The sequence below is a fragment of the Trichosurus vulpecula genome, chromosome 2 (assembly GCF_011100635.1).
Source record: "Trichosurus vulpecula isolate mTriVul1 chromosome 2, mTriVul1.pri, whole genome shotgun sequence".
NCBI lineage: Eukaryota > Metazoa > Chordata > Mammalia > Diprotodontia > Phalangeridae > Trichosurus > Trichosurus vulpecula.
The window spans coordinates 308,188,737-308,206,561 of record NC_050574.1 but is presented as its reverse complement, the minus strand read 5'-3'; positions in this window follow the sequence as shown (position 1 = coordinate 308,206,561).

Genomic DNA, 17,825 nt, shown 5'->3' with positions numbered 1-17,825 from the left:
AAATAGCCTTAGAGCAGTAGTGTCAAACTCAAATAGAAACAGGGTCCACCAAATCTGACATAAGATACCTATTGGTCTAATATTGACTTAGAACATCATACATTATTATCATTTATATTCTATTGTATTTTTATTTTGTTAAACATTATCCAAATACAATTTTAGGTTCCGACCTCAGTTGGGAGCATTGCTGGACATATGTTTAACACCTTTGCCCTAGAGGAATGCATACAGACATTATACTGAACCTCAACCTCCTCTCTAGAAAAAGAGAGATCTTGATTTCCCAATAGGAGTCCACCCTGAGGCCCATGCTTCTGATCAGTGTGTCCCTAGACTAAGACCCTGAGGGGTTCCAAGGCTTGAATATTTAAGTCCCACTTTCCAGAATTATCTACCAGCTCCTGAGTAGCCTTGCCACATCAAAAGTAACTTCCTGTATCATCCTGATGCCCCCCCACCACATTCCAGCTTCCCTTTCTGTGTTGTCTTCTTCCATTATAATGCAAGATCTTTGAGAGGAGGGACTGCCTTTTTTATATCCTAAAATAATATTAAAAGGACATTGCATCCAGAGAAAGAATTGAAAAACTTATAAATAAAACTGATATATGGAATGATATTATGTGTGTGTGTTTGTGACAATTTTTTTTAAAAAGAATCCTGTTGTTCTTGCTATTTTCCCAATTATCTACCAGGAGAAATCCAAATCATAGGATATGGTACAAGTCTTGATTGGAAGGACGATATAATATCCTGTGTAAAGTCGGGATTCACTAGAATGTCAAGGGATTTTCCTTGTTGCAGCCCAAATTTTTTTTCTTTCCCAGGTAAGCTTGTGAACTATTTGAGTGTTTTGTGTTTTCTTTATCTACTTAGATGCTCCTGTGAGTCCTTTGGCCATCTCATTTGATTTCTCTATTTCTGGTTTCTGATACACACACACACACACACACACACACATACGTGTATACATATATATATATATATATATATATATATATATATATATATATATATATTCTGCATTTACAGTTGGGTGAAGTAAAAGTGGCTTTCCATCTATTAAAAAAAATTCAGCCCATTCTTTCATGCATTTAAATGAAAGTCAGATGGCTTACGTGGAAGTACTAAACAAACAAGCGATGGTAAACAAGTACAACAAAAGATGGGGATTAGGACAACATCCATCTCATTCCCTAAACGAGGATACCAGCAGGCATATCCAAAACTAGAGCAGACTGTCACACAGGGAGTGAGAGTTTAAAAGCAGGACAAGGATGGCCAAGAAAGGGATACCCCATAGAGAATTACTAGAGAACCTTGTGCACGACATCTTTAGGCTATGGAAGGAAGATCGAGTCTACGGCATCCATGTAGGAGTTTGAACTCAGGATTTGGTTAATCATTTCCCTCACTTTTACTACATCAACCCATCCTTTTCACACTTAAGGGCAGCTTAGTTTTTTGTTTCTATGTTTTTGAGAGGCATGAGGCCTCCTGTTGGGGAAACTCTGATTCATTTTCTACTTCTGAAGTTATAGTCAAAGAAACGTCAATCTGTTGGAAAGCTGGAAATTTCTAGCTAGGCAATGTAAAATTTCCAGCTTGAAAAATTCTAGGCATATACTATTTCAGATATGGGGATTCCACAAAATAGGCATGACTAGAAGGAGGGTGTATCAGGCAGGAAGAGATAACTTGTTGGATAGAGAAAGTCTAGGATGGAAAGCTTGAGGTTTTTGCAGTTTACAATAAAGTCACAACTAAAGTCACAAGCAACCCAAAGAAAAATGGAGAAGTTTGTAGTGAGCATAAGCAAAATACAATATGTTGACATCAATGACTTACAGAAAAGATAATTTTAAAAATGGTACACATATTATAGAAAAGGATATCAGCCAATCTTGTAACATGGAGGGAGATGACAGATTTACAACCTGATGCCTATATTAGTAGCAGTAAGATATTAAAAGAAAAAAAAGGGAGGAAGACTTCAGTGTATTGAGCAGATTTTCCATTGAAGATGTGTGGAGAAACTATGAAGAACAATTCTCTCTGATTATGCAGTGCTGGAGAGTACCCTCATGATTAAATAATTCAAAGTATCAGTTTCCACACTTATAAACTATTCAACTCAGCCTCTAAATACCATTTCTACTCTAAATCCGTGATCCCATATTGGCATTATAAAAATAAATTGGAAAGTCAATTTGATATTTATTCTTTTTATCTATATGTACACACACATATATACATACATACATATACATACACATATACATACCCCTATAATATGTATGTGTATATATAGTTTATATGAATTTATAGATACACACACTAGCACAAAAGTTGGCTAGCTAGTGTACTAGATGTTGGTTTGGAAACAAACAAACAAAAAAGTCCAAGAATTAATGCTGCCTTCAAGGTGCTTACAATCAAGCTATGGAGATACTGGAAAAGAATTTACAACTAAAAAAAATTAGTGGAATGAAGTTTCTATATTGTTTTGAATAACCTTGCTGAAATTTATGGGAAAAGGGAAGAGTAAGTATAATTATAAGTAAAGAGATTAATGAGATAAAACAATCCAACACTCAATAAACTTATTCTTCTTTCTACATAATATAGTGATGTATATGAGTGGAAGTATTCCAGTATCATATGACCATTTGGAAGGGATGTTGCAGAAGGAATTCCTTCATTGAGCTTAAGCTTTCTCAACTGTAAAATAAGGGAGGTTTTTTTTCTTTTTTAATTTATTTGTCATGTTTTCTATGTTTAGATCATAGATTTTCTAGTTTCTTTCATTAAGTAATATGCAAGTCCACTTCTCTAGTATTTGTCACTGCCCACAGAAGCCTCTCTAGTGTGTATCATGGGGCTTGCCCACGATGCACTATGATATTGGCCCCATAAATAGTTATTTATGACTCTGGATATTGGCTACAGAGATTAGAGTCACTGGCTGGAAGTTTCTGGAAGTAGGGGTTATAACTTTCATAAAATTGTGTATAAGGACTATTCCTCAAGTCTCTGTATAGAGGACCACCTCTCATCCAAGATGCTGTCTTACCCATATAACCAGTTCCTGCCTAGAATAAAGATAAATATGCTAGTCCCCCTGGTAGTAGCTGACTCTCAAACAGAATGTTTTTTTTTAATAAAAGAAATACATTTAACTCAATTCACACAATATTTTCAAGGCACACTACAAAAAAAGTCATTATATTATGTACTGGAGATGTGCCTTCAAAAACCTAACATTCAGTTGGAAACAATTTAATTACATATAACATTTATAGTATTTATTTTTACTATAAAGTTACAACTTCCCTCTTATTTTCTCATCCTGGCCACATGTTTGGCTGTGTAAATTTTGGAGATATAATCTACATTTTTCTCCTAATTTTTCTTTTTTTTTCAGTTGCTCAGGGCTTGTGGTATCAGAACATTTTATTGCCTCTTTGCCCTGATTCCAGATTTGAATTCAGATCTTCCTGCCTCCAAGCCAGGTGCTTCCAAACACAGATTTTCTTTTATACTTTTTCAGGTATATAACTTGAGGAAGTTCATTACACTATCATCTAAGACAGAGGTCAGGGCCAGACAATGATAGGAAGGATACTACTTGTTTTCATCCCAGGACCACACTGCATAGGAGGGGAGAAGTCAGACAACAAGAAGTAAAGACTGCAGACACCAACAAGAAAGAAGTATGGAGTGGGGCAGCTGGGTGGCCTAGTGGTTACAGTGCCTGGCCTGATCAGAAAGGCTTATCTTAACCTTGTTTGCCTTATTTTCCTCATCTGTAAAATGAGCTGGAGAAGTAAAATGGCAAAACACTCCAGTATCTCTGCAAGAAAACCCCAAATGAGGTCACAAAGAATGGGACACAACTGAAACGACTAAACAGCAACAATAAAAAAGTGCAAAGTACTGTACTAATTGTTGGAAATAAAAATAGAATAGTGAGATAGCCCATGCTCTCAAGGAGCTCACATTCTAATGGAATAGAAAACACACCTGGGAGGTTTTACCTGCAAGTCATATGAAAATATCTCATAGTCCTTAGGATGCAGGTGCAAAGCACATACTTTAATGTCTTTTTAATGACATTCCCAGTGGTAAAATCATATTCATTTCTTATGCTGAACTATTTCACAGTGCCAAGAACTTTGGTGGTACTTCAGTAGCTTTGGGGAGAGACTGCATCTCCACAATTGCTGCTTTCCAGGATAATAACTAAGGAGACTGGGTTTAGAAAGATTCCCAAAGCTCTTGGATTCACTGTCCTGGGATATGTCCACTGGGGCCTGAGGGGAGATGGTTTTCAAAGTTTTGGTGGTGGTTTGACTAGTCTACCACTTGCTGCCAGGAGAGACTGAATCCCATATATCAACACAAAGATGGGTATGTCAGAGAAAGAGCATTACGTCAGAGCAGGCCTAGTTTCATGATGGCAAAAGATAAGAAAAGAGGATTCAATTTAATGAATGTCAAATAGTGTTTTGTTTTATTTTTTTGAATCATCTAATTCTTATATTCAGGGATTTCTGTATAGATAATAGATCACAGATTTAAAATAGGAATAGGACTTAAAAGTAATCTAATCAAATCCATTTATTTTAAAGATGATGAAATTGAGTCTTAGATAAACTGATGGACTTGAAAGGGTTCAGAGGGGTAGTAAATAGAGGAGTTAAAATATGAAACCAGGCCTATCGACTACAAGAACAGCAAACTTTCCACAGAATGATGTTGCCTCTAATAATTGTTCTGCTTTGGATCTGTATTTTCACTGATCAAGGAAACTACTACTGAAAAAATGCCATCAAGGTAGACTATGACTCTAATTTGCCCAGATATCCTCAATGTCACAAAGCCAATACAGATTGGAGATAAGATTTGAATCTTAGTCTTCTTGATTCTAGAGCCTATCCTCTATGCTCAACCTAATGCTGCCTTTAATTCTATATCTATTTATATTTATATCTACCTTTATAGCATATCTATATCTATCTGTATCTATATATCTGTATATGTCACCTATATTTATGTTTCTATTTATGCAGTAATTTATATATAATATATATATGTGTTTCTACTTAAGTAGAAATTTGTATATATACACATATATATTTATATTTCTCCATATGGTTTTGTAGCCACACATAAATTAATTTGTTCAAGAATAAATATTAATATAGCATATATATTTTCATTGAGTGTATTTAACCATTAAATATTTAATATCTAAGGATTTTAGAAAGTTTTCAAATTAACCATATGATTTAATATTCTCTAAATTCTCTAAAGAATAAAAATGTAATTCATCAAAACTGACTTGGGTAAGAATATTCTGAAAACTAAATCATTTCTTTCTAATTTTTATTTCTAAAGAATATCATTTATGGAAATTTGTTTAGTCAGAAAGGGAAAAAAACAAGCTCTTTATTATTAGGAAATAAAGGCAGACAGAGATCAAACTTACTGCTTGATGGTTAGGATCATTAAGTCAGAGCATATGTCTAATAATGTGATTAAAAGCTTTTCAGTGGCATTAGGAATTAACATTTTTATAATGTTGTTAATGTTCTTTTCTCCCTGCCTATTTCCTAAAACTATGCCTAAACTAAACAAGAGAGAGGAAATTAATGAATTCACCACTCAAAGCAAATAATAAAAGTTGTTTTGATGGGGTCACTTAAAACGGCCTAGACAAAGCTCTCCAAATATACCATAGGGACCAATTGTGTTTAGGAAAAGCAATGGATGAAATGATTAATTTTCATGATTCTATTTGCATTGTTTAAGCTTTGTAGAAGACAATAATAACACTTTGCATTTTGATAGCATCTTTTATCTGAAGAGGAGTAATTAAGGCCTACAGCAAGGTTAAATGACTTTTTCAAGGTTATACAAAAACCAGTAACAGAGCTGGGTATTAGACCAAAGGATCTTGAGAGCCACTGCAGCACATTTCCTTTCCATTCAATTTCAAAACACTTATCTTCCCTAGGAGTCAAATACCCTTTTTGAAAAGGTGTGAGTGTTAGAAACATATTAAGGCAATACATACTTCGATGCCTAAATCTGACTAGTTTGAAACAACCATTCTAATTTTGGCAGTTAAGAAATCTAACTATTTCTTAGATTTTCAGTTAGATCACCAAATCCTTAAAATACTCACCAAAAAAAACTTTCTGAAACCCGTAAGAGCATACACATTCCTTAATATAATATATTATAAGTTCATATCATACTATATTATATATATATACATATATATGTTATTTCTATATGTATATATATGTATGTCTTTATATATTTTTTCTAATATGTTCCTGTCCACTGTTTCATATATGTGTGTATCCATGAACACATGCATGTACGTACACACACACACACACACACAGGAACTTTATATACTTCAGTGCTTACATGGATTTTTGATTTAATTGTTGTAATCAAGTGACTTCTAATACAGATCACAGTCCATCTATCCTTGCTTGCACTATGTGATTCTTTTCCAAATCTCCATCAATCTCCCTAGAGGTCACCATTCTGGTGTCTATCTTTGTGTATATATATACATACACACATATACATATATGTATACACACAACAAAACCTCTCTCTCTCTCTGTGTCTCTCTCTCTCTGTCTCTCTCTCTCTCTCTCTCTCTGTGTGTATATATATATATATATATATATATATATATATATATACATACATACATACATACATACATATACTTTTGGGTCCATTTGGGAGCTCAAGACAAACCAAAGATTTTCTTATTGATGTATATTATTGAACTACCCCAAAATAGAAAAAAAAGTTTAATTCCAGACCACATTCAGCAATATTCTCACAGGAAATGGTCTTAGTCAACTTCCCTCTTGAATTTTCAATTTTCACAGCAGGTTCAGGAACACTCTCCCCTCACAGGGTGAAGTTGGGAGTGTCCACTGAAGGAATGAAGAGTTACTCTATAGCATAGAGTAAGTAGTAGGAAACTCTCAAGGGACCCCACGAAGTTCACTCATCTTCATAATAGCTAGCATTCATTTAGTGTTTTTAAGCTTGGCAAATATCTCATTGTTATCCTCACAACAACTCTGGGAGGTAAGTGCTGTTATGGTCGCCATTTTACAGATGAGGTAACTGAAGCAGGAAGAAGTTAAGTAACTTGCCCAGGGGTCATACAGCTAGCATGTGTCTGAGACTGGAATTGAGCTGTGACATTACTGATGCCAAATCCAACACTATCCACTGTTCCACTTCAGCACCACTGCTGTGAAATGACATTGCAACTAGCTTGCCCTAGTCTTCCTTTACTCACTGGAGATGTTTCTGATTGATTGATTGATTGATTATTCAATCAACATTCAGGCACTCCACCCCAAGGCGAACTGCCAAATTGTCTACCAAACTGTCTCTATTAAAACAAGACACTAATTGAAACATAAGATCTACTAGGCAATGTTGCATAGTAGAAAGAATGGCGCATTTGTAATCAAAGGTTGTTCAGTCATTTCTGACTCTTCATGACCCCTTCAGGACCATACTGTCCACAGGGTTTTCTTGGTAAAGATACTAGAGTGGTTTGCCATTTCCTTCTCCAGCGGATTAAGGCAAACAGAGGTTAAATGATTTGCTCAGGGTCACACAGCTAGTAATTATCTGAAGTAGTATTTGAACTCGGGTCTAATTCAATCCACTGAGGTAAGTAGCTGACTGGGTCTGCCGCTTACTAACTGAAGTGACTTGGGCAAATCATTTTATCGCTCTTGGACTCAATGTCTACCTTATATTTCTACCTGTATCTGTCTTCTACCTCTATATTTATTATTCTAAGCTCTAACTGTACACAGTCAATGCCTCTTGACTATTATAGATAATTGCCACATAAGCATTTCATATTCAACATCTACAAAAATGATCCTACTATCTCCCCAAAGAATTATTTCCTCTATTGTTCTTCCCATCATCCAATATGGAAATCTCAGTAGCTCCTCCCCCCTCCACCATCGCATAGCCAATCAATTGCCAAGTTCTATTGTATTGTCCTTTCCTTCAAGTTTCTTTTCCATTGATACTCTAATTCAGAATCATATTATTTAATAACAGGATCTAAAGACATCATAAAACTCTCATAAAATGCAATGATCAATTTTACTACTATACTGTTAAAATTAAGGATATATCCTAGCATTATATTAACAATTGGTCATCTGTTTTTTGAGGGAGTGTTCATTTTAAAGGGGTTTGTTTGGAAAGTGGTTGGAAAATATCTGCTATATAAAAATAAACATGTCAACACTTTTTGAAATGCTATAGATTCTTTAAGTCAAAAATTTGTCAAATAAGTCAAAAACTGACATTATCAATACCATCATCGTGATCAACGCAAACAACACCAAAGCAACAAAAATAGAGTCTGAACACAAGGAAGCTCCTTCAGGACATAAACTCTCATTAATTGGTCTTTTTATGTCCTTCAGTATCTTGCATGGGTCTCTACAGTTAATGGGTATTCAATAATTATTAGTTGAATGAATGAACAAATGCTTTGTTGAGTCTATATAATTTTATAAAGATCTATTAGATAAGACTGGTAATAGTCGAAACTATAGTGCAATGCTGAAATTAGTCAGATAAGCCCCTGACCCAAGTTTAAGGTATTTTACCTGCCTCATCCATCATTTGTGTTCTGAAAATTTACCATTGCTGTAAGCATACAGTAGATGCAGAAACACGTTTGTTGATAAAAGCAGTCCAAGAGCTTAGGGAGCAGTCATGTATGAATACTATGACAAAAATGGGGAGGGGAAAACTGCCCCATAATTTAGGGGAATTTGTGACCTGATCAGGTGAATGACACTCAATGATTAATTTGGATTCAGTGGCATTTGTGCTGGTCTGAGTTGAATAATTTCAACCTCAGCTCCCGTATATAGCAGCTTTGGTAATTCTTCCAACTGATAACTATTATTCTTGCTTATTGATGCTATGAGTTCATTACGGATACAATCTTCTGTTATTCCCACTGCTACTTACTGCCTTTTCTGTCTCTCTAGGATACCTCAGTGAGAGGAACTTCCCAAAGGCTACCAAATTGTCTGCCTGGACAACAACTTCAAGGTTCCCCAAAGGAGAAAAATTTTAATTGGTGGCTGTCTGGTCTCACTGCTCAGCTTAATTCTGAATTCATACTACCTTTGTGAACTAAGAAATCATTAACTATTCTGCAATTCAGTTTCTTCATGTTCAAAATGGTGATAATGCTAGTTAGAATCCTTACCTCCAGAGCTATAAATATCAGAAATAAACTGGGGTTTCCCCAGGGTAAAGCATGGAAGAGGGAAGTACATTTTTCCTTGGGAGGGAGCACTTTTCACTAAGACTAAATAAGCTCTCTACTCCTTGACTTACCACTATGTTCTGGCTTCATGAACCATTCCTAGAGTCACAGCACTATGGCATCCCTCTCCCAGCCTGACCTTCTTCTTAACCCAAATGGGATCCAGGATGGATATCCTATGGGACAAACCATTTCTTCTGCCTGTGAAATGGCTTCTATTTTTAGACTCTTCTCTTCACTACTCCTGTGGAAGCATTCTGCATCCTCCACTCAGAGCGTCTTCTTGTCATGGCCACTTCCCCCAACTGTTTTTGCTCTTCATAAAAAATGTCTATGACATAGCGGTGGTGTGAGCAAAGTACTTTGTAAATCTTTGTATTCTATATAAAAATGAGATGTTGGTGATTTTTATCATTATTACCTACCATTCAGAGTAGTTGTGAGAATTAAATGAGATAATCTGTATAAAGGACTGTGTTCCTATCAATTGCTATGTGTTATCTATTCACTGAAAATTGCATCAAGTAGCAAGACAAATTCTCTTGAAACAAAGATATTCAATTCAGTACATCTTTCCCTCTAGTGAGAATAGACTAAAAATTGGTTTATAATGGACACTTGGGAAGTTTTGGGTTTTTTTAACCTGTGCTGTGTACTAAGGGGAGAAGAGAATTGCTAAGGAGAGCCTGCAAGTGGGGGAAAAAAGACAGATGAGCCACAGAGATTTAATTTTCTCCTTACGTTTTTGCTGTGATATGAATAAACCTTTTCTGCTTAAACTCATTCTCTAGAAGACAAAAAATTTACCTTTCCAGTGAAGCACTCAAGAGTAACCATTGTATTGAGCCCTGACAGGCTGCTGTTTGATTTATAATAGGGGTGTGTGTGTGTGTGTGTGTGTGAGTGTGTGTGTGTGTGTGTGTGTGTGTGTGTTTTAAAAGCAAAAAACGGTGACGTGAACAATTTTTTTATAGCATAAATGAATTTTCATCACTATGTTTAGGAGAAAAACTTAACTTAGAGATACTATTTATATAATTGATCCTTGAATTATTTTAACCTACACTGTCTTCTTTCTATACACACATTCACAAGCCTCAATTCCCTTCCCTTCCCTTCCCTTCCTTTTCCTCCCCTCCCCTCCTCTCTTCTCTCCTCTCTTCTCTCCTCTCTCTGTTTCTGTGTAGCACTTTCTTTCTCTGTCTCTCAATCAATCCAGCAAACATACATATACATACATATAAACATACGTATACATAAATACATATATACATATATATATATATGTGTATATATATATATATATATAGCTCTACTGTGTGCCAGGTCCTGTGCAAAGAACCAAGGATAAAAAAAAATGAGTCCCTACCTTCAAGGAAGTCATAATCTAATGGGAGAGACAACATACCAACAAATCCATATAAACAAGATAGATTCAGAAAAAATAGGAAATAATTAACGAAGGCACCAAAATTAAGAGAGATTGGGAAGGATTTTTATAGAAGGTAGGATTTTAGTTAGGACTTAAAGGAAACCAGGGAAGTCAGTCAGCAGAGTTGAGAAAGGAGAGTATCCTAGGTAGGGACAGCCAGAGAAAATGCCTGGAGTCAAAGGATAGTGTCTTTTTTGTGAAATAGCCAGGAGGCCAGTGTCACTGAAATGAAGAGTAGGCAGGTTGAGGAGGGAGAGCATTTCAGGTGTAGGAGAGAGTCAAAGAAAAATTCCTGCAGATGAAAAATGGAATGCCTTGTTTGTAAAACACCCAGGAGATCAGTGTCACTGTCCGGAAGAGTATGTGGAATGGAATAAGGAATAAAAAATTTGCAAAGATAGTGGTGAGATCACTAATGAAGGGGATTTAGTAGGAGAGAGCTTGCTAATGAAGGGATTTATGTTAAACAGAGGATACTTGTATTTGATCCTGGGGGCAATAAGGAGCCACTGGCATTTCTTGAGTGAGTGTTGGGCTATGTGTATGTAGCATGGTCAGACCACTGCTACTGGAAAATCACTTTGGTGGCTGAATGGAAGATGGATTAGAGTGGGGAGGGAACTGAGGCAGGCAGAAATTCAGGCATGAGAGGATTGATGTGTATACTAGAGAAGTGGCAGTGTCAGAAGAAAGAAGGGGATGAATGGGCAAAGGTTTCAAAGGTGAAATCGATGAGACTAGGCAGCAGATTGTATATGGGAAGTTAGAGATAGCAAGGAGTCAAGTATGACTCCTAGGGTGCAAGTCTGAGGGACTGGGAGTATGCTATTGCCCTCTACAGTAATAGGGAAGGTAGGAGAGGAGAGGGTTTAGGAGGAAAGACACTGAGTTCTGCTTTGGACATGTTTGTGTGAAGATGTCTATTGGACATGCAGGTCAAGTATCTAAAGGCATTTGGAAATGAGAGATTGGAAGTCAGCATTTGATTAAAATATTTGAGATTCATCAGCATAACTATGGTAATGAAATCCATGAGAGCTGATGAGATCACCAAGTGAAGTAGCATAGAGAAAAAATGGCTCAGGATTAAATCCTGGGGGATATCAATGGTTAAAATGTCTCTCTGTCTCTCTCCTTTTCTGTCTTTCTGTCTCTGTCTTTCTCTGTGTGTGTGTGTATGTATCTTTCTTTGTTTCTGTCTTTTTTTATCTATCTCTCTCTTCTCCCCTTTCCCTCTCTCTCCAACACTTTTGTTACCACACCCATGACACTCCCCTCTTCTCCTCCTTTCTCGTTTCTTCTCCACCTCCATTCTTTTCCCTCCTTCCCTCTCTTTCTCTCATACATATAATTTTCTATTCTTTATAGGCACATATGCAAAACCACAGATTAAATAAACATTATGGGTTAAAAGACAGTCCTTCATCACTGGTGGGTAATGAGAATTTGCTTTTGACTATAAATATCCATCAATAACCATCTATCTCTGTACCACCAATAATAAAACATTTTTAAAGTTATTTAATATATTGGGTGCTTGGGCAATCTTATCAATGTAAGTTTGAAGGAGACAAAGCCAGTTTGTTTTTTTCTTCTTTTTTACATATAATTTTTATTGCATCTTGATCTGAATTTTCACAAGAATTTGAATTACAAATTTTCTCCACATTTGTACCTTCCCCGCCCACTCCAAGATGACATATATTCTGATTGCCCCATTCCCCAGCCACCCCTCCCTTCTGTCACCCCAATCCCCCACATCCCCTTGTCTGTTATTTTCTGGTAGGACAAGATAGATTTCTATGCCCCATTGCCTGTATAGTTTATTTCCCAGTTGCATGCAAAAAAGTTTTTTTAACATCTGCTTTTTAAAAGTTTGAGTTCCAAATTCTCTCCCCTCTTCCCTCCCCACCCACCCTCCCTAAGAAGGCAAGCAATTAAACGTAGGCCACATGTGTATCACTATGCAAAACCCTTGCACAATACTCATGTTGTGAAAGACTAACTATATTTTGTTCTTTCCCATCCTATTCACCTTTATTCAATTTTCTCCCTTAACCCTGTCCCTTTTCGAAAGTGTTTACTTTTGATTGCCTCCTCCCCCATCAGCCCTCCCTTCTATTGTCCCCCCTTTTTATCCCCTTCCTCCTTCTTTCCTGTAGGGTAAGATACCCAATTGAGTGTGTATGTTGTTCCCTCCTCAGGTCAAATCCAATGAGAGTAAGATTCACTCATCCCCCCTCACCTGCCCCCTCTTCCCTTCCTACAGAACTGCTTTTTCTTGCCATTTTTATGTGAGCTAATTTACCCCATTCTATCTCTCCCTTTCTCCCTCTCTCAATATATTTCTTTCTCATCCCTTAATTTGATTTGATTTTTTAGATATCATCCCTTCATATTCAACTCACCCTGTGCCCTATGTTTATATATATATATATATATGTGTGTGTGTGTGTGTGTATACATATATATATATATATATGTGTATATATATATATATATATGTGTGTGTATGTATATATATATATATATATATATATATATATATATATTCCCTTCAGCTACCCTAATACTGAGGTCTCATGAATCATACACATCATCTTTCCATGTAGGAATGTAAACAAAATAGTTCAACTTTAGTAAGTCCCTTATGATTTCTCTTTCTTATTTACCTTTTCATGCTTCTCTTGATTCTTGTGTTTGAAAGTCGAATTTTCTATTCAGCTCTGGTCTTTTCCCTGAGAAAGCTTGAGAGTCCTCTATTTTATTGAAAATCCATATTTTGTCTTGGAGCACTATACTCAGTTTTGCTGGGTAGGTGATTCTTGGTTATAATGCTAGCTCCATTGACCTCCAGAATATCATATTCCAAGACCTTTGATCCATTAATGTAGAAGCTGATAGATCTTCCGCTATCCTGATTGTGTTTCCACAATACTCAAATTGTTTCTTTCTGGCTGCTTGCGGTATTTTCTCCTTGATCTGGGAGCTCTGGAATTCGGCAACAATATTTCTAGGAGTTTTCTTTTGGGGATCTTTTTCAGGAAGTGATTGGTGGGATTCTTTCAATTTCTATTCTACTCTCTGGATCTAGAATATCAGGGCAGTTTTCCTTGATAATTTTTTGAAAGATGATATCTAGGCTCTTTTTTTGATCATTGCTTTCAGGTATTCCAATAATTTTTAAATTATCTCTCCTGGATCTATTTTGCAAGTCAGTGGTTTTTCCAAAGAGGTATTTCATATTGTCTTCCATTTTTTCATTCCTTTTTTTAATTCCTCTTTTATCATATCTTGATTTCTCATAAAGTCACTAGCTTCCATTTGCTCCAATCTAATTTTTAAGGTAATGTTTTCTTCAGTGGTCTTTTGGACCTCCTTTTCCATCTGGCTAATTCTGCTTTTCAGGGCATACTTCTCCTCATTGGCTTTTTGGAGCTCTTTTGCCATTTCAGTTAGTCTATTTTTAAGGTGTTATTTTCTTCAGTATTTTTGTGGTCTCTTTTAGCAAGTCATTTACTTGTTTCTCATGGTTTTCTCACATCACTCTTATTTCTCTTCAAAATTTTTCCTCTACTTCTCTAACTTGCTTTTCCAAATCCTTTTTGAGCTCTTCCATGGCCTGAGACCAGTTCATGCTTTTCTTGGAGGCTTTTGACATAGGCTCTTTCACTTTGTTGACTTCTTCCGGCTGTATGTTTTGGTCTTCTTTGTCACCAAAGAAATATTCCAAAATCTGATTCTGAATCTGAGTCCATTTTCGCTGCCTGGCCATTTTCCCAGCCAACTACTTGACCCTTGGGTTTTTCATCATGGTATGACTGCTTGTAGAGTAGAGAGTACCTTGTCCTAAGCTTGAGGGGTTGCACTGTTGTTTTCAGAGTTATTTCGACACAGCAAGCTCTGCCACATCAGTGCTCCTCCTCCCCCAAGAACTGCCAGCCCGGACTGCAACTCAGATCTAAGCAGGCTCTGCACTCCTGCTCTGATCTGCCACTTAATTCCTCCCCCCAGGTGGGCCTGGGGCCAGAAGTAACTGCAGCTGTAGTCCTCAGAGCTGCACCACCTCTGCTGCCTCTGGGGTGGTGACCGAACCATGAACTCCTTTCACTCCCCACAGCTTTTCCCACTAACCTTCTCTGTTGTCTTTGGTTTTTGTGGGTTGAGAAGTCTGGTAACTGCCACAGTTCACTGATCCAGGGTGCTAGGTCTTGTGATGCCTGGTTCCTAGTCTGGTTGGTCCAGGCACAGCCCACGCTGGGTTCTGCTTCGCTCTGCTCCCAGCTCTGTGTGATAGACCTGACCCAGTGACCCTCCAGGCTGTCCTGGGCTGGAGCCCTGCTTCCCTCTGCTATTTTGTGTGTTCTTCAGTTCCAAAATTTGTTCAGAACCATTTTTAATAGGTCTTTGGACGGTCCTGGTGGAGAGCTTTAGGCATGTCCCTGCTTTCCATCCGCCATCTTGGCTCTGCCCCTCCAGTTTGCTTTTTTCAATGTTAATGAAAAAAGCCACATTCCTATTAATTTCTTCTTCAATTTAAACTTTATATAAATATGGAACTAATATTTATTAAAGGTTTGGAACACAGAACAAATAGAAAGTTGAGTATTATCAATAGATAATACCCATTAGGAGGTATGAAAAAGGATGATGCAACTGCAAGAAAAGAAAGAAAGATGGATACTAATCCAGTAGACTAGCCAATAAAATATGAAGATATAATTATAAAGTATTATAGAAATATGGCTATGGGATCATAAGATCAATTATAGTAATAAAATAGCATCCTCACCCTATCTTTCCTAGTGTGCAAACCCAAATCCAAACTATCTATATGAACCATGATCCTGTTTCTTTTTTTGTTTTTTTTTTTTATTCCTGAAGAGAAAACTAGAGAAAACAAAAGTGGGATGTTTGGAACTTTCAACCATGCTCTTAATGGGACAGAATCACAGATAATCACTTTTGGAGAAATAATGCACAGAGCAAAGGATATAAGTTATAAGTCTTATATGATGGACATTTTTTCTCACCCTTCTAAATAAGATTCCCTAAATTTCCCATCTTTAGGTAAGAGATACAACAACTTTTGTTTCAGACTTTTTCTGAAGGATCTTTATTCAAGAGTCAATCTATAACTTGGGAGATTAAAGCTTTGTCAGTGAGTCAGGGTCAAAAACTGTATATTCAGCCAAGCTCCAGCTGAGTGTTGTCTGAAACACTATATCCAAAGCATTGTTCCTATGGTGGCCATGTAGAATACCCTAAAAGCCAAATGGACTGAATCAACCTCTTGTCCACCAGATAAGTGGAAGTGTTCCTGCCATATCATTCCAACTCCTATTGGTTTTCTTTTGTATGACCACTTACTCTGACATGTTTGCCTTCAGACTGGAACCTCCAAAAAGGGAGTTTTACCACTTGACACTTGACCTTTTCTGATCTGTCCTTTCCCACTTCCTTTTTTGGAGCCCAAATCAAAAGTTCAGGAGGGAAAAAAAGATAAGTTAATTGGAAATACCTCACCTCATAAACCTGATGTGGCTTTATTTTGGAAGACTGAATTATCCAACTAGTCATCCCAGGTATAACCTCAGGTATTCCCAGTTATCCAACTGAGGGCTTCTTTTTATAGTTTTATCCTTAAGCCACTGGCACACCTAGGTTAGATAATTAGTGGTACCTCACTTAAAGCAAAAATAAAGATAAGGCTAATATTCTGCCCCCCCATATCAAGGGACTACAATCTTTCATTGACTACCAGATCCATAGGTTTTGGATATTCCTACCACTCTAATGATTTGATATAGTCTTCCTATATCCATGCCCATACCCTCTACCTATTCTCCAAGTGTTCATTATATTTCAGGGTTAGATAAACCAAGAACAAAAATCTTTTTTTCCTTAAGTTTTTTTGGGGTTGAGGGCTTTGTTTTTTAGCCCAAATCCTCATTTATAATAATTATAATAACTCTTTTATTATTACCATTGCTGTTACTGTTTTCCTTTTACTTTTTTCCTCCCACTTAACCAAAGTATATTTTGACCTCCTTCCCACCTTCATGCATTGGAAAAGGAAAGAAAAACAATGCTCTTGTAATAAACATGCATAGTCATGTAACACAAAATTCTATATTGGCTGCGTTCAAAAATGTATGTCTCATTCTGCATCCTGTATCCTATCACCTCTTATCAGGAATTGGTTAGCATACTTCATCATGGTAAGTAACTGCACTGCTTAAAGTTCTTAAACTTTTCAATGTTGTTGTTCTTTATAATATTGTTGTTATTTTATAAATTGTTCTTTTGGTTCAAGTCAATAAAATATCTAGTCATCAGATACCCCGTTAAGCAACTTTTGTTTAGCCCTTAAGAAATACTTCCATCAGAAATACCTTATGCTGAGTCAAGATGGTTACCAATTGGCACAACTCATTGATATGAGCTAATAACAATTATCTACCCTGACAGAGTCCTCAAATGGCTTTACCCCTAAATAGTTCAAATCGTGATTTAAATTTCTTTTAGCTGCACAACAGGAGGCTCTCCTCTTCCACCAAAGGAACTTCCCATTACAGTTTCTCAGTTTTCTAATTATCTACCGCAATACTCATCAAGCTGCAAATGTGTGAATTTGCCACACAAATACTGTCTCTTAAAAGTTAGTTCATATTGGCCAAAGAAGGCCAGTGTCTGCTCTGACTCAATCTTAAGAATTATATGATCATGAGCTTTAGAGATGGAAGGGACATTAGAGTTCACATAGTCCTAACTTCTCCTTTTAAGTATAAAGAAACTGAGGTCCAGAGAAATTAAGTGATTTGTCAAGGTCACACTAAGAGTGGGATTCTAATGTGGAATTTAAAACTAGGTCTTCCGACTCCAAGTCACAGGTCCTTATGAATTCTACCAGTGACTCTGCAACTTGCTACATGGGAGATTTGTCCAGCCTTGCTAAAACAGGACTCTTTGCGTACTCTTGATAAAATATAACCTTGAATCTCATAACCTAAAATTACTGAA